This window comes from Symphalangus syndactylus, chromosome 20 (assembly GCF_028878055.3).
Source record: "Symphalangus syndactylus isolate Jambi chromosome 20, NHGRI_mSymSyn1-v2.1_pri, whole genome shotgun sequence".
Lineage (NCBI taxonomy): Eukaryota > Metazoa > Chordata > Mammalia > Primates > Hylobatidae > Symphalangus > Symphalangus syndactylus.
In genome coordinates, this window is record NC_072442.2 from 55,696,377 (window position 1) to 55,718,683 (window position 22,307).

The 22,307-nt window shown below is 39.1% G+C and overlaps 1 protein-coding gene and 1 long non-coding RNA gene across 2 annotated transcripts in view; one reads left to right on the forward strand and one right to left on the reverse strand.

The window, feature by feature from the left end:
- The window catches only part of MYOCD (myocardin), a 130,012-nt gene that overhangs the window by 62,339 nt on the left and 45,366 nt on the right, over positions 1-22,307 (reverse strand). The window contains exon 2 of the mRNA XM_063628314.1: positions 1,549-1,614. The gene's annotated coding sequence lies outside the window, so the exon portion shown is untranslated. The remainder of the gene's footprint in view (positions 1-1,548; positions 1,615-22,307) is intronic.
- Positions 607-22,307, forward strand: part of LOC129470668 (uncharacterized) — a 34,059-nt gene continuing 12,358 nt past the window's right edge. The window contains exons 1-2 of the long non-coding RNA XR_008653273.2: positions 607-1,369; positions 1,760-1,809. This is a non-coding gene — a long non-coding RNA (uncharacterized lncRNA). The remainder of the gene's footprint in view (positions 1,370-1,759; positions 1,810-22,307) is intronic.

A 22,307-nucleotide genomic window follows, 5' to 3' on the forward strand; every position in this document is an offset into this window, starting at 1 on the left:
ATTTGATTTATATAACTTACATGATAGGTGGTATTTTAGAATGTATGCTAGGGTTAATTACCATCTTCATTGGGCGTTTTTACTAATTTTCAGATTTAACCCTGTATCCCTCCAAAAATATTTATTCTCAGCCAAATGCCAGCCGCAAGACCCAGGCCCAGAGTATTTAAGCACGAGTCAAACTTTAAATCAGATGTGTAAGACTTGGGCTTACGGAAAGGTCGTGGGTCCATCTGCTCCATTTGCCTTTCCAGAATTAAAGAGAAGGAAACATCAGTGAAGGGATAGATTATCAGCTCTGAGTGAAATTGTCTTGACCTGATCTGACATCCACAGACCTTTAGTTTCTTCCTGTCTTTAGCACCTCCAAGGAAAGGCTAAGATAAAACAGGCCACACATAGACTTGCTCCGTTGCTTCCTCAGCATAGTTGTCAACGTTGCTTAAACGGCCTTGAAATCGCAGAGTGAGCTGTTTCTTTTGTACTTCACAAACCTCTAAAAGAGTTGTCCCACTTTAAGGTCACATACTGTTTACTATTTGTAGAGCTTAGCCATGAACAAAGGATTACTTTTGAATTACAAAACAAGAGGCCTGAAAAATTCTTAGTTCTGTTCTGGCTCTGAAACAAAGACTAAACTTTCAATGTTTAGCCATGGGTCATAGCGCTTCAATATAACTAACTACACAACATTTTTCCTAACTAATATAACTAACTACACTATATAGGGCTATACATAGGGCTTCAGTACAACTAACTACACTACAATTTTTCAAGGGCAAACTTCTGCTTGTTGTATACTGAACTCTGAAGTAACAGTCACAACAGCATTTTACAGACACCTGAATTTCTACATAAGTCATTATAGATCTTGATTTTTAAATTTTGTTGGAGAGGAAGTTAGAATCTATGATCTAGAGCAGCTTCACCCATGACTTATTCATCCAGGGTACCCTTTTCTCTATTTCCACAGATAACCAAGAGTTAGCTTTCATTGCTGAACTGGTAGAAAATTTAAAATATATCTTCTAAAAGATATAATAATCCTTCTTCTTTTACCCAGTTCATGGCCAGTAATTCAACATTATATCATTTATGCTAAAATGATATTACCACTCCACCTTCTAGAAAGGAAATACTTGACCAATATTCAATTACTTGTGGACTCCAATACCCCAAACAGAACTGAAATTCAGGAGGTGAGAAAAAGATGATGTAATTGATTCTTCTGGAAAGAATATTAATTATATCCAATTTTAAACGTAGATGAGTTGGGGGTGCCCATAATGAATTGTGTTTACTCTGAGAACAAATCCACTGCATTGGAATTTTAAGAATAACCAGCATCATTAAAAGGAGCCCCTTGCAGGTGAGTAGGTAGCAGTCGGGGCAAAGCATCCAAGGTCTGGGATTTCTGCTGACACCAATGCTTTGAAGATCTTGGGAGACCAATGCATTGGCTTAAACTAAATGACCTCTGAGGCCCTTTCCAGCTCCCAAATGGTGTGGCCCTATATATATCAGTAATTAAGAGATGCAGGTACTCACGTGGTATTATGCCTTGGTTAGCCAGTTGTTCCTGTGTCCTTCTTTGTTGAAGTCTTAACTGTAAAACTTAGAAAAGGGAGTGTTAGTTTGTGAGTTGGGCTAAATATCATTACAATCATTATATTTTCATCACACATTCATAGATCGTCTCATTTTATTTCTAAAAGAGTTCTGAAAATTATTATGAAGTACATTTTAATTTCTGTTATAGACACAGTGGAAGAAGAAGGAGAGAAGCTGAGAAGGTTACAAGGTGTTGCAGTAAGTCTGTCCCAAACTAGAATTAGAATACTTGTCTCCTCTTTGAAGTGAATGTTGTTTTTGCAGTGCCATGCTCTCTCTCTCCACACTCTGTCATTTGTGAGATAAATATCATCTAATTCCACTTGGGTGGCAACCAGTAACATCAAAAGGGGAGACAGAGTCCCACCTAGGTTCACATCTCATCTTTACACCCTTAATAACTGTGTATCCCTGAGCAAGTTGCTTAACCTCTCTGACCCTCAGTTTCCTCATTTGTAAATAAAAACAATGCCTACCTGGTGGTGGTGCTATAAAGTTTGATAAAACAATGTATGCACATTGCTTAGCAGAATGTCTGGCACATGTAATGACATTTTGATAAGTGGTAGTATTATGAGAATCTGGAATTCTCCTGGGCATTCAAAGAAGGACTATTGGAGTTGTGCTTTTCTTGGAAAAATTAAAACACTGTAAAATTGTCAAAATTATATATTATAAATAAATGTAAGTATGCTCCCAATATTATATATCTATAGCATGAATAGATTATATGAATCATATACAAGTAATAGTAAAAATTAAATAATATTAACTTCTGAGGGCAGTATTTACAATGTTCTCCTTCCCATTGCCCCTCTCCTCCAAACACATTCTATCTTTGGAAATTCAGACACCTTCTCATGGATATTCCATTTTCTCTGTATACATTGACAAGAGAGAGCTTAAAGTTAGAATCCACTTGGATTAATCATCTGCTAAAATAAAAACTGTGTTTTCCAGAGGACCGCAACAGAACTCGGAGTCTATATAACGTAAGGCTCACAATGTCCAGAATACAATAGAAAATACTCTAACACAAAAAACTAGGAAATGTGACCAATTCTAAATGGAAAAAACAATGAACAGATGCAAACCTTGAGATGAGTCAGATGTTGAAATTATCAGACAAATACTTTAAAATAGTTATTTCCAACTAGGTTCAATGAAGTAAAAGAAATGGACAAAAAATAGGAAATCTCAGCAGCAAAAGAGAACACATAAAAAGAAACCAAGTAGAGACATTAAAACTTAACAATACAGTATCTGGAATAAAAATTATTGAATGGACTTAATAGAAGAATATCAAAGGACTGAGTCAGTAAACTTGAAGATAGATCAAACTGAAGAAGAGAGAGAAAAAGTTGAAAAAAAAATAAGCAGAGCCTCAGGGACTAGTGTGACAATATCTAAAAGTCTAACAGCCTCAGGGACTAGTGTGACAATATCTAAAAGTCTAACGTTAGGGAATTAGAGTCCCAGAAGCGCAGCAGAACCATAGAGCAAGTTTTAATTTAATTGAAGTAGAGCAGATTAATGTCACATAAAATAGACATCAAGTCACAGAGTATTGTCAGAGATAAAGAATGGAAATTTCGTAATTATAAGAGGGAAGACATAGCAATTATAAATGGATATGCATTTAAGAACAGAACCTCAAAATACATGAAGCAAAAATGGACAGATTTAAAGGAATAAATAGACGATTTCAAAATCACAAAAACTTCCTGAAATTGGTGAAAAAAAATGTACAGATTCAAAAGGCTCAATAAACCCTACACCAAATATATTCACAGAAAACCACACTTAGATACATAATAATCCAATGGCTGAAGCCAAAGATAAAGAGAAAAATCTTAAAAACAGGTGGGGGAGAAACAACACATTGTATAAAGAAAAATGTTGATTTACATAGCCACAGACTTCTCTTCAGAAACAATGAAAGCTAGAAAATAAAAAACAAAAAGAGAAACAAATAAACACCCGCCCCCCCAATCTACCAACTCAGAATAGAAAATGTCCTCTAGAAATGAAGGTGAAATAAAGATACTTTCAGGTAAAGAAAAAATAATATAATTTCTTACAAGAAATGCTTAAGTAAATTCTTCAGGCTCAAGGGAAATGATACCAAAAGATAACACAGATATTCAGGAATGAATAAAGAATGTCAGAAATGGTAACTCTATTAATAAATATTAAAGATATTTATATTTCTTCTTAATTAAACATATACAACCTTATAAGGAAAAATGATAACATTGTCTTGCGATGCTCTTAAGGCACATAGATGTAATACAGATTGCAGTGATAACATAAAGGACTTCTTATGACTTCCAAATTTCTATACTTTACATGCAGTGGTATAATACTAACTATAGGTAGACTGTCACAGTTAATGATTATATTGTAACTGATAACAAAAACACAAAGGGTATAACTAAGAAAACCCAATAAATTGAAGTGGAATGCTAAAAATATCAAGTAATCCAAAGAAGGCAAGAGAGGGGGAATATAGGAACAAAAAGTATAGGGACAAACAAAAAACAAGTAATATAATGGTAGATCCAAATCCAAACACGCCAATAATTACATCAAATTTTAATAGTTGAAATGCTCAAACAAAACAGAGCTTATCAGAAAGAATTTATAAAAGCCATATTCAATTATATGTTGTCTGCAAGAGACACACTTTATATATAAAGTGTCAGATTGGTTGAAAGTAAGTAGATGGGCCGGGCGCGGTGGCTCAAGCCTATAATCCCGGCACTTTGGGAGGCCGAGGCGGGCGGATCACAAGGTCAGGAGATCGAGACCATCCTGGCTAACAAGGTGAAACGCCGTGTCTACTACAAATACAAAAAATTAGCTGGGCGTGTTGGCGGGCACCTGTAGTCCCAGCTACTGGGGAGGCTGAGGCAGGAGAATGGCGTGAACCCGGGAGGCGGAGCTTGCAGTGAGCTGAGATCGCGCCACTGCACTCCAGCCTGGGGTACAGAGAAAGACTCCGTCTCAAAAAAAAAAAAAAAAAAAAAAAAAAGAAAGTAAGTAGATGGAAAAAAGATACACCATACAGACAGCAAGCATAAGATAAGAAAGCTGGAATAACTATATTAATGTCACATAAAAGAGACATCAAGTCCCAGAGTATTGTCAGAGATAAATAATAGAAATTTTATAATTATAAGCAGGAGAATTCATCAGGAAGACATAGCAATTATAAATGGATATGCATTTAAGAACAGAACCTCAAAATACATGAAACAAAAATGGACAGAATTAAAGGAATAAATAGACAATTTCAAAATGACAGTAAGAGACTTTAAGGCTCCTCTCTCAACATCAGATATAACTAGATTTTAAAAAATACTAATGATATAGAGGATTTGAGCAATAATATCAAACATCTTGATATAATTAATATTTGTTTAGCACTACACCCAACAACTGCAGAATAAACATTCTTTTCAAGTGTACATGGTACATTCACCAATATATACTAGGCCATAGAATAAGTTTTAATAAATTTGAAATAATGGATCTCATATAGAGTATGTTTTCTGACCACACTGGAATTAATTATAACTCAAAAGCAATATGCTATTAACAAAAATATTTGGCAATACATTTCTAGATAATTCATAGTCAAAAAATCACGAGAGTAATTAAAAATATTTTAAACTGAATAATAAAAAATATACAACATATTATAACTTTCATATCACAATTTCCCATAACCCATATTACAACTTATGAGATACAGTTAAAGCAGTGATGAGAGGGAAACTCAGAGTTTTAAATACTTATATTAGAAAAATTGAAAGGTTAAATCAATGACCTAAGATTCTACCATAAGAAGATAAAAAAGAAGTATGCTCATAGTAAGTAGAAATAAAAAATAATAAAGATTAAAGCAGAAATCTTTATAATAGAAAACAGACAAGTAGTAGAAAAAATTGACAATGCCAAAAGCTGGTTATTTGCAAAGATCAACAAAACTGTCAAACTCCTAACTAGACTTATTTTATTTTATTTTATTTATTTTGAGACGGAGTCTCACTGTGTCACCCAGGCTGGAGTGCAGTTGCACGATCTCAGCTCACTGCAACCTCCGTCTCCCAGGTTCAAGCAATTCTCCTGCCTCTGCCTCCTGAGTAGCTGGGATTACAAGTGTGCACAACCATGCCAGGCTAATTTTTGTATTTTTAGTAGAGACGGGGATTCGCCATGTTGGTGAGGTTGGTCTAGAACTCCTAACCTCAAGTGAACCACCTGCCTTGGCCTCCCAAAGTGACTGATTATAAAAGTAGAGAATAAAATTTATCAATAACAGGACTAAAATATGTGTTATAACCATATATTCTAGACATTAAAGATAATGAGAAAATATAATTAACAAATTTGTGTTAACAAATTAAGCAACTTAAAGTGGACAAATTTCTTGAGAAGTAAAGCTTACCAAAATTGATACCAAAAACACAGAAAATCTGAATAGCAATATGTTTATTAAATCATACATTGATTATCATAACCCCCACCCCCCTCCCCACACACACACACATACAAAAATATTCAGGGCCCGGCAGTTTTACTGGTGAATTTCTATCCAAATGTGATAGGAACAAGTTGTTTTCCAAGTTTTCCATTAAATAACACATTTTATACATTATACCAATTATAAATAAGAATTCTTAATTATTTTGTCTTTCAATATCATAGATCTTAATCAAATGAAGACAAAAGTTTATAAAAATCTCCCATTGCTAGAGTTAGCCAATTAGAAGACTCTTTCAGTTCTCTAGATATTTAAGACATTTTGACTTAGATTGAGCTGGACAAAGGAAGTGGAAATGGAAACAAAAGAGGAAAATATTAAAAACACTTTGAACAAAAAGAATTAGAGGAGTTTGGTGACATGAAGGAGGATAGAAATATATGCTTATTGGCTGGTTGTGGTGGCTCACGCCTGTAATCCCAGCACTTTGGGAGGCCGAGGTGGGTGGATCACGAGGTCCAGAGTCCAAGAACAGCCTGGCCATGACGAAACCCCGTCTCTACTAAAAACACAAAAAATTAGCCAGGCGTGGTGGTGGGCACCTGTAGTCCCAGCTACTCGGGAGGCTGAGGCAGGAGAATTGCTTGAACCGGGAGGCAGAGTTTGCAGTGAGCCGAGATTGTGCCATTGCACTCCAGCCTGGGTGACAAGAGCAAGACTCCATCTCAAAAAAAAAAAAAAGGAAAAAAAACAAAAAAGGAATATATATTACTATCTTTCAAGAGGTTGTTAGTCTGGGATCTTTGGATATGTTGCAAGAAATACAGCTACTTGATGTATGCAACTATATCTGCATATATGCATTATTTTCTTGGGTATGGGTCCATAGCACACATTAGATTCCCAAAGAAAGCCAAGGCTTCCAAATTTAAGCTCTTTTAATTTAAAGCTTAAAGATTTAGGGTTCTGAAAACATGTATTAGAGTTATGTTATAATGAAGTTGACAGAGAACTCTGAAAAAATGATGAGCATAATTTTAGACAATCTGAATTTCTGGTGTCCTGGTAAATAAGAAATAAGGTGCCTGATAAACAATTGAGATATAGGGCTGGAGAAAGGCTGAGAGGTCAGGGCTGGAACACTGATTTCGGGCATCATCTTTTAGTAAGTCGCCACAAAACCTTTCAGCAGAATTTCTAAAGGAAGAGAGATATATTATCAAAGAAGGGTGGGCACGGTGGCTCATGCCTATAATCCCAGCACTTTGAGAGGCCAAGGTGGGTGGATCACCTGAGGTCAGAGCTCAAGAGTAGCCGGGCCAAAATGGCGAAACCCCATCTCTACTAAAAATACAAAACTTAGCTAGGCATGGTGGTGCACATCTGTAATCCCAGGTACTGGGGAGGCTGAGGCATGAGAATCACTTGAACCCGGGAGGCGGAGGTTGCAGTGAGCCAAGATTGGGCCACTGCACTCCAGCCTGGGCAACAAGTGAGACCCTGTCTCAAAAAATATATATATATTATCAGAGGAGAGGGGAGATAAGACGAAAACAGAGAGAAAAATTCCATTACAAATAGTGAAAGAATGACATTAAAGAGGGTCTGGGGCCGGGCACGGGGGCTCATGCCTGTAATCTCAGCACTTTGGGAGGCCGAGGTGGGCCAATCATGAGGTCAGGAGATCGAGACCATCCTGGCTAACAGGGTGAAACCCCGTCTCTACTAGAAATACAAAAAATTAGCCGGACATGGTGGCAAGCACTATAGTCCCAGCTACTGGAGAGGCTGAGGCAGGAGAAAGGCTTGAACCCGGGAGGCGGAGCTTGCAGTGAGCCGAGATCGTGCCACCGCACTCCAGCCTGGGTGACAGAGTGAGACTCTGTCTCAAAAAAAAAAAAAAAAAAAAAAAAGAGGGTCTGGTAGGAGACAAAATTTCTTTGCTGCTATATGGAGAAAGCACTGGCCTACTTGACATCACTCATTTCCATACTTCTTTTTTTTGTTTAATTGTTTGCAGATTTTTCAGTTATAAAGATTGAAGGCATTAATTCATTACATTCATTCAATCATTCATTACATATTAGACTGCCTAGTATGTGAAAGCATTGCTTGCTGTTGGCATACAGTGGTGAACAGGACAGTTACTATTCTCATGACCGTAACATGCTAGCTGGGGAGATAAACTCAATTTTCCCTGAATACAAAATAAATTCCTCTCCCTCTTGCCTCAAGAACTTGGTCTTCAAGGGCCCTGTTAAATCACTGATGCTGTATGCAAAAATGTCGCTTGCATGTGTGTAAACGTGTATTTCTGTGGACTGGCTTATGACTTTTATCAGATTTTCGGAAGTCTCTGAGACTTACAAAAGTTAAGAATCATCAGTTCAGATCTAGACTAAACCATCTCACATCTTTCTTTTCTTATTTTTATTAGTGGGTTATCTCCTTGCAATACATGTTACGCAGCATTAGCAGATCAATTTCTGTAAACTCCCTTTTTATAAGATTACTTCGTATAGCATCTTGCGGTGGCTCCTTATGCTAGCCTTTGAGGTCTTTTCCTATATGCACATTATTCCCCACACAAACTCTCTTTTCCAGTTCAGCCTGCCACTCCTGAGCCTAACCTATGTGTTCACATTCTTTGCCTTTGATTATGATATCCCTGCATATGGAATTTGGTATATGGTTTGAGGCTAGGCTGTAACTCTAATTTATTCCAAATAGTTGGGAAACTATATATAACTGCCACTTATTAAAAAGTTGCCATTGCTTACTGATTTATAATGTCAACTTCTTCATTTACTTAAGTTCTAATATAAGCCACAATCTGTTTCTAGGTGCTAAGTTCTAATTCGTAGTAATTTATACTTCCTATTCTATTTTTTTTAGCAGCAAAAATACTAAATGTTTTCTGTTTCAAGATGGCAAACTGAGCAAACACCTGATTCCTATAAATAACAGAAATGATAGTTTTAAAAATGTATACCTAGGCTGGGGGCAGTGGCTCAAACCTGTAATTCCCAGCACTTTGGGAGACCGAGACGAGGTCAGGAGATCCAGACCATCCTGGCTAACACGGAGAAACCCCATCTCTACTAAAGACACAAAAAGTTAGCCGGGCGTAGTGGTGGGCGCCTACTGGTAGTCCCAGCTACTCAGGAGGCTGAGGCAGGAGAATGGCATGAACCCAGGAGACAGAGCTTGCAGTGAGCCAAGATTGCGCCACGGCACTCCAGCCTGGGCGACAGAGCAAGACTCCGTCTCAAAGAAAAAAAAAAAAAAAAAAAGAAAGAAAAAAATATATATGTATATACACCTATACTGGAAAAGAAGAATGAGATTCCTCAGCGAATTGAAACCCTAAATAATTTATGAAACACACAAAACATATGGGATTGGATTGAAAAACTAAGTTCTAAGATCTGCAAGTGAGGAATTGAAAGCTGTACCAAGAGCCCTCCATGCCAAGGAGCAGGAGGGGACCCAAGGCTCAGTCAAACAGGATTGTTAGCTGGGGTACTGAGACAGGAGGCCTACCTCTATGACATCCTGTATCTGTCCCTACATTGGACTAGGCATTGGTTACGGGGCATGGGAATGTCTGTCTGCAGGTCTTTAAGTGGTAGCAGCAAATCCAACCTATTTGGAGACACAGCGATGGGCCCTATAGATTGCTGACAATATCCAAGAGCGTCATGATTTCTTCATCATCTGAAATTAGCTCCTGGCTCACCCTATCCCTCCCTTACAATCCTCGAATTCACCAAAACACAAGTATCAGTGACATGTCTTTTCTCTGCAAGCTTGCTCACCTGCGCACTGTCTAACAGATATCTGCAAGGGCACGATGTTAGGATACGATCAAGAATCACCTAATCTGGGAGGAATATCAGCAGTATGAAAGAAGACTCCAAACTTAACCAAAGGAAAGAACATACCCTTAAGGTAACAGTATGAACAAAGGGAACAGGCCTTTCTCAGAAACAGGCATGATAATTCATCAACAGAAAAATAATACATTAACCACCTCACACCCATCGGGATGGCTACCATCCATAAAACAGAAACCAAGTGGTGGCATGCATATGGAGAGATTAAAACCCTTGTGCACTGTTGATGGGAATGTAAAATGGGCAATTACTGTGGAAAAGAGTATGGCAGCTCCTCAAAATATTAAACACTGTATTACTGTATGATCCATCAATTCCACCTGTGGGTATATACGCAGAAGAATTGAAGGCAGGGACATGAAGAGATACTTGTACATCTACCCTCATAGCAGCATTATTCTTAATAGCCAAAAGGGGGAAGTGGCACCAGTGTCCCTCGACGGACAAAGGATAAACACAATGTGATATATTTATAAAATGCGGCCAGGCGCGGTGGCTCACACTTGTAATCCCAGCACTTTGGGAGGCCGAGATGGGCAGATAGCGAGGTCAAGAGATTGAGACCATCCTGGCCAACATGGTGAAACTCCGTCTCTACTAAAAAAAATAGGAGGTGGAGGTTGCAGTGAGTCGAGATTGCACCACTGCACTCCAGGCTGGTAACAGGGCGAGACTCTGTCTAAAAAAAAAAAAAGGAATATTATTCAGCCTTAAAAGGAAGGAAATTCTGACATGCTATGACATGGATGAAACTTGAAGACATGATGCTGAGTGAGATAAGCCAATTACAAAAGTAGAAACACGATATGAATCCACTTATGTTAGGGTACCTACAGTAGTCAATCTCGTAGAGACAGAAAGTAGAAGGGGGGTTCCAGGGGCTGGGGGAAGAGAGGATGGGAGGTTATAGTTAAATGGAAACAGAGTTTCAGCTTTGCAAGATCTTAGTGATGATTATACAACAGTGTGAGTGTACTGAATGCCACTGAATTATACAGTTACAATGGTTAATGGGGTACATTTTATGTGTATTATACCACAATTCAAAAAATAGTATCTTTCCTATTAACACTAATCACAAAGTAAAAATTCATTCATTAAAATGAACTCAACTAAAAATGAATTTGTGAACTAGAAGATTGTGCTAAACTGTCCTCTTAGAATGTAGCACAAAGGGATAAAGGGGTAAGAAGCAAAAACAATATTCACTTAATGCAGAAACATTGCAAAATATAGAAAAGCTTCTAGGAGAAAACATACTTATCTGCTCTGGTCTTAATGTTTGTGTCCCTCCAAAAGCTATATGTTGCAATCTTAATCCTCAAGATGATGGTATTAAGAAGTTTGAGAGGTCACTAGGTCATGTGGGCAGAGCCCTCATAGTTGGGATCGGTGCCCTTATAAAGGAGGCCTCAGAGAGCTGTCTGGCCCCTTCCACCACGGGAGGAGGCAGTGAGAGGGAGACTTCTATGAACTAGGAAAGGAGCCCTCATCAGGCACCAAACCTGCCTGTACCTTTAACTTTCCAGCCTCTGGAATGGTGAGAAATAAATTTATTGTGGCTTATAAGTTACCCAGTTTATGGCACTTGGTTATGGCAGTCTGAATGGACTAAGATCATCTCTAAACTAGGGATACTTCCTGCTAATATTTCATTCATGAAGTTTAGGTCCTTTTTCCTATATGTTCGTGTGGGATCACATTATAAGGTTTCCTTCATTAGCTGATTTTTATTAGTAATATATCAAAGATACATTCACATGCCATTTAATACCCATCAAATGATGCTATTTTAGTAGCTGTAGAGTATTTCTTTCTTTCTTTTTTTTTTTTTTTTTTGTTATTCCTTAAGTCATTGAACCATTGGCCATTATTGAATGTTTAGATTTTTTAAAGTTTTAACATTAAAAATCACAGTGGACATTCTTTCTAGTTGATTTTTGGCCACGTCTTTGATATTACATTAAGAAACACTCCTAGAAGTAGCAAGATTTGGTCACAGGAAATGTCAGATTTGAAGGCACATATGACAATAGCTCTCCTAAAAGGTTGTTCTGATCTTCCCACAAAGTATGTCCAGGTTGCCCATTTCCCTTGGCCTTGTTGCTCCTATCACATGGAAGCTACTGGAATCTTTCTCTCCTCTGAAGCTGGAGGCCTGGCTGCTGGGTCAGGGTCTGACTCTAAAGGGAGTGGGCAGAGAGCCAAGTCCAGGATGATCTCAGCAGTGGAATTCATCCCTGGGTGGCTTCTTCTCCAGGTTCGGCTGAGCTTTGATACTAGAGGTTGAGCTTGAATGAACCCATCCCTCTCTGAGGCTGCTTCCCGCTGCAGATAGGAGAGTCCTGACACTTCAGACAGAAACCTTGCCCCACTGGCCTTATGCTTGGTGAAGCTGCCTTGCTCTGGTCACAGCCACCTGCAGCTTTTGCTTGGCCCCTTCTTGGATGCCTTTTTGTGCTTTGCTGAGCAGAGCCTCCCTTCCCTTCCCTGCTTTCGCTTGCTGAGCCCATTTGTGTCCCAGAGCTCTTGGCAAACCTCCATTGATCCATCTTAGCTAAAAATACTGTTTGAGCAGAAGGTTACTTTTTGGCCCATGCCTTCTTTTCACTCCCAGTTCTACCCACCTCTAAGTGACAGGTATTCCTGGAGTTTTCTCTTCATTCACCTTTTTGGGGACCTCATTCTTATCTTTGGAAGGTCGCGGGAAGCGAGTTCTTGGTGTCTTTTCTACGTCATCCCAATATGTTTTATCAACAGCAGAAATCTCTCTTGTGATTCTTACATTTGGGTGTCAGTCTTTCTAGGCTTCCAGAATCAAAACAGTATTTTTTCTATTCTTGCATTCTTTTAGGCCATTATCATCAGAATTGGGAGTCATATGTTTGTGTTTAAGTCGCCTCTTTACTCAGAGGTCTGGGCTTTGGATTCTGATTTCCTCACTTGAATATTCTTGTTCCAGTGCTACACCATTTATTTTATTCTAGACTAATGATATATATTTTCATGTCTGGTAGGGAGCACCTTATTTTATTTTATTCTATTTTATTTTTTTTTGAGACAGAGTCTCTCTGCGACTCCCAGGCTGGAATGCAATGGCACAATCTTGGCTCACTGCCACCTCTGCCTCCCAGGTTCAAGCAAATCTCCTGCCTCAGCCTCCTGAGTAGCTGGGATTACAGACACACACCATCATGCCCAGCTAATTTTTGTATTTTTAGTAGAGACAGGGTTTCACCATGTTGGCCAGGCTGGTCTTGAACTCCTGACCTCGGGTGATCCACCCGCCTCGGCCTCCCAAAGTGCTGGGATGACAGGCGTGAGCCACCGTGCCCAGCCTATGTTTTGTTTTGTTTTGTTTTGTTTTGTTTTAAACATAAATGCCCCATGACAGCTCCACCCTGTGATTTTTCTCCAAAATGAACTTCAGGAACAAGCAGCAAGTTCTACCACCACCCTAAGCACATACCTTCCTAAAGAAGGGAAAATACGTTCCCTTAATATTCTATAATCATAGAAGAGGTGTGAAGCCTATTGAGTCAGAGAAGCAGCCCACTGTTTAATAGTTATTTAAAAATGCATAGCAACGTGTGGGTCACAAGTATAGTGGAGAACCAGGACTAGATTCCATGCTTGCAGCTTGGGGCTGGGACTAGGTTCCAGCTCAAGAATGGGAGCTAAACTATCTCTGCACAACACGGGGGCTGTGACCAGAGAGTGTAGAGTTTAGAAAGTGATAAACTCACTAATGCCTTCCCAATAATCCTGTGAAGTTAACTATTATTTGTTGTTAATATTGAGGTTATTGCTATGTACAGATAGGTAGGCCAGGGCTCTTGGACATTGAGGGTTAGGAAGCTTAGCAGAGTTCACTCACCTGTGCCTGGGAGAGAAAGCAGAGGCACTCAGAAGAGGGAGAACCAGGTGCAGCTATACAGGTCTCCTTAGAGTTTCAGGTTGAAGAAGAGGGAAATATCAGGATTGAAGGACATTGTGACATTTTGCTTATTACTTAGATAGTCACCTCTGCCACATGCCCGCTGCTGGTGGGCAGGCCTTTCTTGATGCCAAAGAGAGGCAACAGGATGGGGCAAGGACATTCGGAATGGAAAACATAGATTTAACTTTGAGTCTGCCATGCTTCATAATCCTCAATGTCCAAGAGCCCCAGCCTTCTGTATATATAGCATCTGTATATAGCTGTAATCTCAATATTAACAACAAATAATAGTGAACAACTTCAGGATTATTGGGACGGCATTAATGAGTTTACCACTTTCTAAACTCTACAAGGTTATCAAAGACCTTTATGCGTTGTACTGATAATGGCTGCTTCACAAGAAAGCCCACCTATTTTCTGGATACAGAATCTAAAGAAGAAAAGGGAGCTTTAGGTTGCGACGGGAATGCAAGCGTATACCTTTTAAAAAGTCATTACTGCCTTAAACATTGGCTGTGCCCAGGAGTGATGATCCCTTAGAAGAGGTTATGCCATTTACATGAAGGGAAAACTGAAGGCACAGGAGTAACACATCACATCGAGTGAGATGGAAAAGGCAGAAAAAGGTGAATAGAAGTTGAGTCATTAATTCACTACAGATCAGTTCTTTCCTATTCCTTTCTTTTATTCCTTTTCCCTGTCTCTCTCGTGTTGATAATTCCTAGTAAGAAAGTTGAAAGGGGCTGATTATTAACAGAATTGAAAAGTGCTAGTCTTGGGGACTGAAGTGTTTTACATAAATCATCTACTGAAATCTCCCAATAATCCTTGAGGAGTGTGTATTATTATCCCCTGGTCATAGCTCCTAAGATATAAAAGCTCATCCAAGTCCATAAAGTTATAACTTAGGCAGACAAATTTCCAACCATGATTTTGGACTCTAAACTTTTATCTCATGAGTGTAAGTTCCAAATGGAACTATTAATATTTGATGAGAAAACAGTAACTTTAGTCATGTTATAACTTGTGTTTTAGTGTATTTCTTCCATTTGGTGTGAGAGTGAAGGGCATGTCTTTTTAAATGAAGAATCAGAAGCCGTTAGAACATGAGGCATGTCTCATGCTACCTGCCCCCTAGTAACTCAACATAAGGCATGCTCAGCTCAGAATCACTGTCCATAGTGTCTCCATGGCAACAGTCAGGTAGGGTACCGTTTTCTTTCTGAAGCCAACAGGCAGCTGGGTGACTGTTCTGACCAACACAGGTGATGGCCCCGACCAAGTCTCCAATTAGAATGAGGCTCCTGAATGATCCCAGACTCTGATGGCATCACATGGAAACGTTGCCATGGTTTTGATGAGAAGTATTGCTTTTCTGAGGATTGCAAAACACTTTATGTTCCAACCCCATGCTCGCTCATTCTTCACAGAGTGGAAAATGTGTCTCCTTGGCTGAAATGTTCCTCTTGAGTCCAGCCCAAAGATGACATTTTTAGGAAAGTTTGAGAAGAATCCTGTGGCTGTTACTGAGTCACGATAGAGTAGAAATGGATCTTTTCTATTTAAAGAGTTTTGAGCTACTGTTTGAAAATGTCACATTGCTAGGGAACGGTGAAAATGGAAAACTTTCCATTTGCTATCAACAAAGAAAGGTCATTACCGAATGTGCAACAATAGAGCTAAGAACTTCTGCCACCTGTCTACAAAGGGATTAGGAAGTTGTTGGGAGTTAAATTTAAGAATATTAGTGAATATGCTTGGGGCTTTAAAAAGGGATTGCTCATCTGGAATTGGACAAACGTAATTCTAGATCCCATTCTGCTACTAAATAGCTATTGCTTTTGACAGCTCCCAGAGCCTTGCTGGATCTCAGTCTCAATATTAATTGAAGAAAGAGTTTACATTAGATTTGATCAGGATTTCCCCAATTTACCTGATATAAAAACCACCTGGGGGGGGCTTGATAAACACAAATTTCCCTGGTCCCCTTCCTGGAGACTATAGTCTAGTATGTCTGGGGTAGACTGGGAATACATTTTCACAAACATTCCAGGAAATTCTGAGAAAAAAAGTATGTTTGAGAAATAGAAATAAGCAAATATGCTACATGCAAAAATGAGACCATGTTTTTATACTATTTTGTGCCTTGCTTTTCCTTTTTTTTTTCAATATGTTCTTACTTTTTATGTGGGTGTGTATATATGAACTCTTATTTTCTATGACCACATAGTATTTCATTATGCTTCAATATCTATTTAATCCCTTTTTACTGTAAACTTAATTTTCTTTCCTTCAGTAAAGATGAGTCATTTTATACTCTTACCAGGACTATGGGAGTGTCTTAACTTCACTACAACCTTATTAAACAATGGATAATGCTACTGAAGAAGAAGAAAAAGGCTTTGCTAATTTGATAAGTAACAATGGTATCTCATTATACTTTTTAATGAGTCGAACATGTTTTCTTAGATTTTTTTACTATTAGTATCTTTTCTTTTGCAAACTGTCTGATAACATTCTTTGACAGATTTTCCACTGGGAATTTTTTTTTCCTTATAGACTTAGGAGATCTATTTATATCTGAAGTACATTAAACATAGTCAGTCATCTATGTTGTAAATTTCCATTGGTTTTTTTAGTTTGCCTTTCAATCTTGTGATGATTTTTGGCATTTAACATCTCTATATGAAATCCCTTAGAATATTCTTGTATGATTTCTATCTTTGATATATACTTAGACCTTCTCCATCTCCAGATTATGTATCACTGAAATGTTCTTATATATTTATATTTTGGTTTTTACATTTGCATTTAACTTTTCAGTGCATCTGGAATTAATTTTAGTGTATAGTGTTACAAAAGGCTCTAATTATTTTTTCAAAAAAATTTTTTGAGACTGAGTCTCGCTCTGTCGCCCAGGCTGGAGTGCAGTGGTGTGATGTCGGCCCACTGCAACCTTTGCCTCCCAGGTTCAAGCGATTCTCCTGCCTCAGCCCCCTGAGTAGCTGGGATTACAGTTGCCTGCCATCATGCCCAGCTAATTTTTGTATTTCGGTAGTGACAGGGTTTCACTATGTTGACTAGGCTGGTCTTGACCTCCTGACCTCAAGTGATGCGCCTGCCTTGGCCTCCCAAAGTGCTGGGATTACAGGTGTGACCCACTGTGCCTGGCCTCAAATTGTTAATTAGTTGTTCTAATATCATTCATTCCTATATCAAATGGATTTTAGATATATTGTTTGTCATATAATATATGCTTATATAACATCAAATCTGTCTCTACTTTTTCTTTACATCCTGACCTAAATATTTTGTTTTGTTTCGTGTCAGACTAGGTTTATATCTGACAAAATATATACCTTATAGGGTGTGGGAGTCTAAGTCCCCAAATAAGGCTTCAGGATTATTTCCAAGAAGTTACAAGATTTCAAGAGACCAAAAATTATACCTACACCAGCAACAGAAGCAATATATGAGATTATGATAGCAGTGCTATGTATTCCTGTAAATGTTTACATGCAGCAGGTAGGAAAAGTTTCATCTGATTAAATCTGAGTGTGAGTCAATTCTAAATGTACTGAGGATTTTAGGGAAAAAGGGAGCAGACAAAAGAAGAGAAAACAAGGATAAGGGAAAGGGTAGAAAGAAGAAGAAATAGAAAAGATAATGGGAATAGGAAAACAAAGTTTATTTTTTAATTTTAAGAACAACGTGTGGGTGTGTGTGTGTGTGTGTGTGTACATGGGTGTGAATATCTATTCCACTGACAACTAATTAATTCACATGTGTTTAATAGAAAATGAAAGATGTGTTAAACCGGGGGTACACTAGGTCTTGCTCCAGGAGGGAAACAAGAAATAGGCCAAGTGTCCTAGCAGAACTCTGATTTGTAAGGCAATACTTTTGCCCACATGATGGGTTGCCACCCAAGGCCAAGAAGGAAATGATCCTGAAGAAAGAAGGAAGGAAGGAAGGAAGGAAGGAAGGAAGGAAGGAAGGAAGGAAGGAAAGAAGAAGATGGAAGGAAGGAGATGGAAAGAAGGAAGGAGAGGGAAGGAAGGAAGGAGAGGGAAGGAAGGAAGGAGATGGAAGGAAGGAAGAAGATGGAAGGAAGGAGGTGGAAGGAAAAAAGGAGATGAAAGGAAGGAAGGAAGAAGATGGAAGGAAGGAAGGAGATGGAAGGAAGGAAAAAACTAAACTTTTTTTACATAAACGATTTGCTGTAAGAATTTTAGAATGAATCTGGCTATCTGCTCAACTGTTGAGATAATTTGGAAGCCGTAAAGAGGGGCCCAGGATCATTCTTAGAAGCGATCTGTTCTGCTCTAATAAGCAGGGTTATTGCCCATCTATGCTTCAGTTCAGGTTGTACTGACAATGCTGGAGGATCAACTGAAACCCAGAAGTCTGCTGTTGACATTCAAGGTGGAGAACAGCTGCCTTTTCCTCCATTGGGTGTAGGAGACTTTCCAATGCTTTCAGCAACACTGTTGTCCCAAACCAATAACACTAGGTATCTTAGTGCATCTCAACTCTTTGGCAATTGTTAGTTCTTGTCCATTTTTCATCCAGTATACAACATGGGCCCATGAAGTTTTATTATCCAAAGAATCACAGAGAAGTTACTGGTATCTGTGTGTTAATCTTCTGTTTCATCTAACCAAATAAATCATCCTTGCTAAAAGCATCATCCTTACCCATTTCTTCTCCCACGTTGCCATGGATACACTGCTTCCCTAACACCATTGTATTATTCAAATGTGATTGATTTTCTTTCTACCTCCTCTCCACTCAACTATTTGGTTTTTGTCCACCCAACTACTCCATTTATCTTAAGTAAATTCCCCCTAGCCTTGCTTGACCTATTTGTGCCCCCTACTTGACGCAACCTCTTCAGCCCCAAAGAATGGTCATATTTTCTAAAAGAACACCAGAATACATGGTTTGACCAGATATTTTTTTGAACATAAATTAATTTATATTTAAACTTTTAACGAAATGATAAAATGGTTTCTGTTTATTATATACTTAATAAGTTATCCTTTGAGGAAAGAAAAAAATGTACATTTCTTTCAAAAGAGTGACCAATAAAACAAAAATAAAAGATGAGGAGTCATTGTACCAGCCATACATCCCTCACCCACAAAGCCATCTTCCTCTATTTCTTCTAAATAGTCCACGAATTCTAGTCCCTCTAGGAATGGCTCTGCCTTGACTATGTGGGAAGGTGAAAATAACTCCCCAGATTTTACTGAGTAAACCCACATGTCTTTTTCTAGCAACACATCAAAATAATAATAATGCAAGAAATTCATCTCTCTGGGCTCCAGACTCTTTACTCATGAAGGAAAGGACTCGGTTAGAAATAGGTGGTTTCAAATTTTTTTAAAACATATTACTGAAAGTGTAGTGTTTTTTAACTAAAAATCTTACATGGAAAGAAAAAAAAATTGCATGGGGGTGAACAACAAAAGCGAAACCTCTCACAAAATGTTAAAACTCTATGAAGCAGAGTTTTAAAATCATCGATATGCATGGTCCCCTAAACACCTTCCGACTTCAGTATGCTATTTTTATGATTTGGTTCTAAAAATCTCAAACCTCCTAAGAGATACCGCTTGGGAATAGATGAACAATTTTATTCAGGAGCAAAGAGCGGATGTAGATTACAGTGCCATTACACCCACATGGCTCTTTCTCCCAACCCATCTGGGTCCTTTGAAGCTTCCTTGCAGGATACTGAAGGCTCCAGAACACTGGGAAGCTCTCAAATCCAGGAGAGAGCCAGCTCCCTTGGCAACAGCAGCAGAGGGAACCCTTCCTTTTCCATCAGCAGATGGTGGTGGGCTTTCACCAATTCTGCAGCACCTTTTCTTACAATGGACTCTTGGCTAATGTTAGACTCTTCTGTACCCTGCCTAGCAACCAGTGCCCTTGGCAACTACAAGAGCTATCATTTCATCAGACCCATGATGCTGCTTGTACTCCCATGCCTCTAGACTGTGTCCATGTTCTGCAGATACGATAAGCCTTGTGTCTAAATGGAAACCTTCTTTATAACTTAAGTGTTGTACAGTTAGATGCCAAATTCCAGAATTTTGTGAAAAATCAAAGTGTCTTAAAAAGAAAACTGGGCCTACATTCAATTTCTGCTTTGTACACAGGTGAAATGCCTACAAGTGTTGACTAGAAGTTCATTCAAATTTCTCTCTGCACTGATATATTGGCAGGATGTCTTGCAAGTCATGTAAGAGCCTGGGAGAAGAGCCCTTGTTCCTCCCACTAAATAGCCATATGACTTTGGCTGAAACACCTCTGCAGCTTCAGTTTCCTCCTCTGTAAAGCAAGAGAGATGAGCTGATGATGTCAAAGGCTCCTTGGAGGGCTAACATTTCATGCCACTTGGCTTCATTTTTGACCAAGGTATGTTTTTGTAAGTCTCCAAATTCAGGGCTCTGAGATTCCTCTTAATCTCAAGTTTTTCCCATGAGATTAGAATATTTCTTGTAAAAGTTCTTAATGTTATGTTCAAAGGACAGGAAAAGGCTGCAAGATTGTAAAGCATATCTCACCAAGGGCTCTAAGAGGTTAAGGGTGAAATGCAGGGTACCAAAGTGACCCTTTAGAGGGAAATGTCAACTAGAACAGCTATTACTTCTATCGTGACTCCAGAAGGCTTTGGGATCACCAGGCCAGCCCGGTGCTCATGCATTCGTGTGTGTATCTACAAATTCAAGTTCTCAAATAGTATTGAACAATTCCTTGCTATTTTTTGAGGTACCTCTAGACACCAGGAATTATACAAAGCACTTTAAGGCATATATACTCTGATGGAGAAAAAGATACACACGCTTGAGTTAACTAAACAAAGTGTTAGGCAACATGTTATTAAATAATCCATATATGTAGAAGGCTACTAAGGGCAGAAGAACTGAACCTTTAACTTTTCAAGTGAGAAATTTATGGGTAAGATGCTAAAGGGTATTCTTTACCAATAAAATAACTTTTTTTTTTTTTTTTTAAAGCCAGTCTCAATCTGTCTCCCAGGCTTGGAGTGCAGTGGCATGATCTTGGCTCACTGCAACCTCCGCCTCCTGGGTTCAAGTGATTCTCCTGCCTCAGCCTCCTGAGTAGCTGGGACTACAGACATGCACCACCACACCCGGCTAATCTTTTGTATTTTTAGTACAGATGGGGTTTCACCCTGTTGCCCAGGCTGGTCTTGAACTCCTGACCTCAAGTGATCCACCAGCCTTGGCCTACCAAATTGCTGGGATTACAGGCGTAAGCCACCGCGCCCAGCCCCTCTGCTTTTTGTTGTTGTTGTTGAGACAGGGTCTTACTCTGTCACTCAGGCTGGAGTGCAGTAGTGTGATCTTGGCTCACTGCCAACCTCTGCCTCCTGGGTTTAAACATTTCTTGTGCCTTGGCCTCCCAAGTAGCTGGGATTACAGGCATGTGCCACCATGCCTGGCTAATATTTTTTCTATTTTTAGTAGAGATGGGGTTTCACCATGTTGGCCAGGCTAGTCTCAAACTCCTGACCTCAAGTTATCCACCTGATTCAGTCTTCCAAAGTGCTGGGATTACAGGCATGAGCCACTATGCCTGGCCCAAAATGAATAAAATCTTAAATCTGAAATAAACATGGCACTTCCTACCCAGGGCTGGCTTCATAAGCATATAACTTGTGCTGTGAAAGAGCCCTATTTTTAGAAGGACCCTGTGCTTGGTTTAATGAGGTGCTATCACCATTGTGAAATTCTTTTTTTTTTTTGAGACGAATTCTCACTCTGTTTCCCCAGCTGGAGTGCAGTGGCGTGATCTCAGCTCACTGCAACCCCCACCTCCCAGGTTCAAGCGATTCTCCTGCCTCAGCCTCCCGAGTAGCTTGGACTACAGGCATGTGCCACCATGCCTGGATAATTTTTGTATGTTTTAGTAGAGACAGGGTTTCACTATGTTGGTCAGGCTAATCTTGAACTCCTGACCTTGTGATCCACCCACCTTGGCCTCCCAAAGTGCTGGGATTACAGGCATGAGCCACTGCACCCGGTCACCACTGTGAAATTCTTAATCATTGTTGAACAACGGACCCTGCACTGTCATTTTGCACAGGGCTCCATAAAATATGTAGTGTTCCCCTGGACATTGCCTGGTTCAAGGAAAAGGTTCCTATTTAGGAGTGGTAAGGGATAACACTGTAACAGGAGTTAGGAATTCAGAAACAGAGGGCCATGGATGCTACATTGCACTTTATCCTGTAGAAAGAGGGCTACACTGGCATTTTTTTGAGCAGCAGACTAATTCAGTAACATTGACATTTTAGGAGGACTCATCTGATGCTAAGACGATGGGAAGAGACAGCATT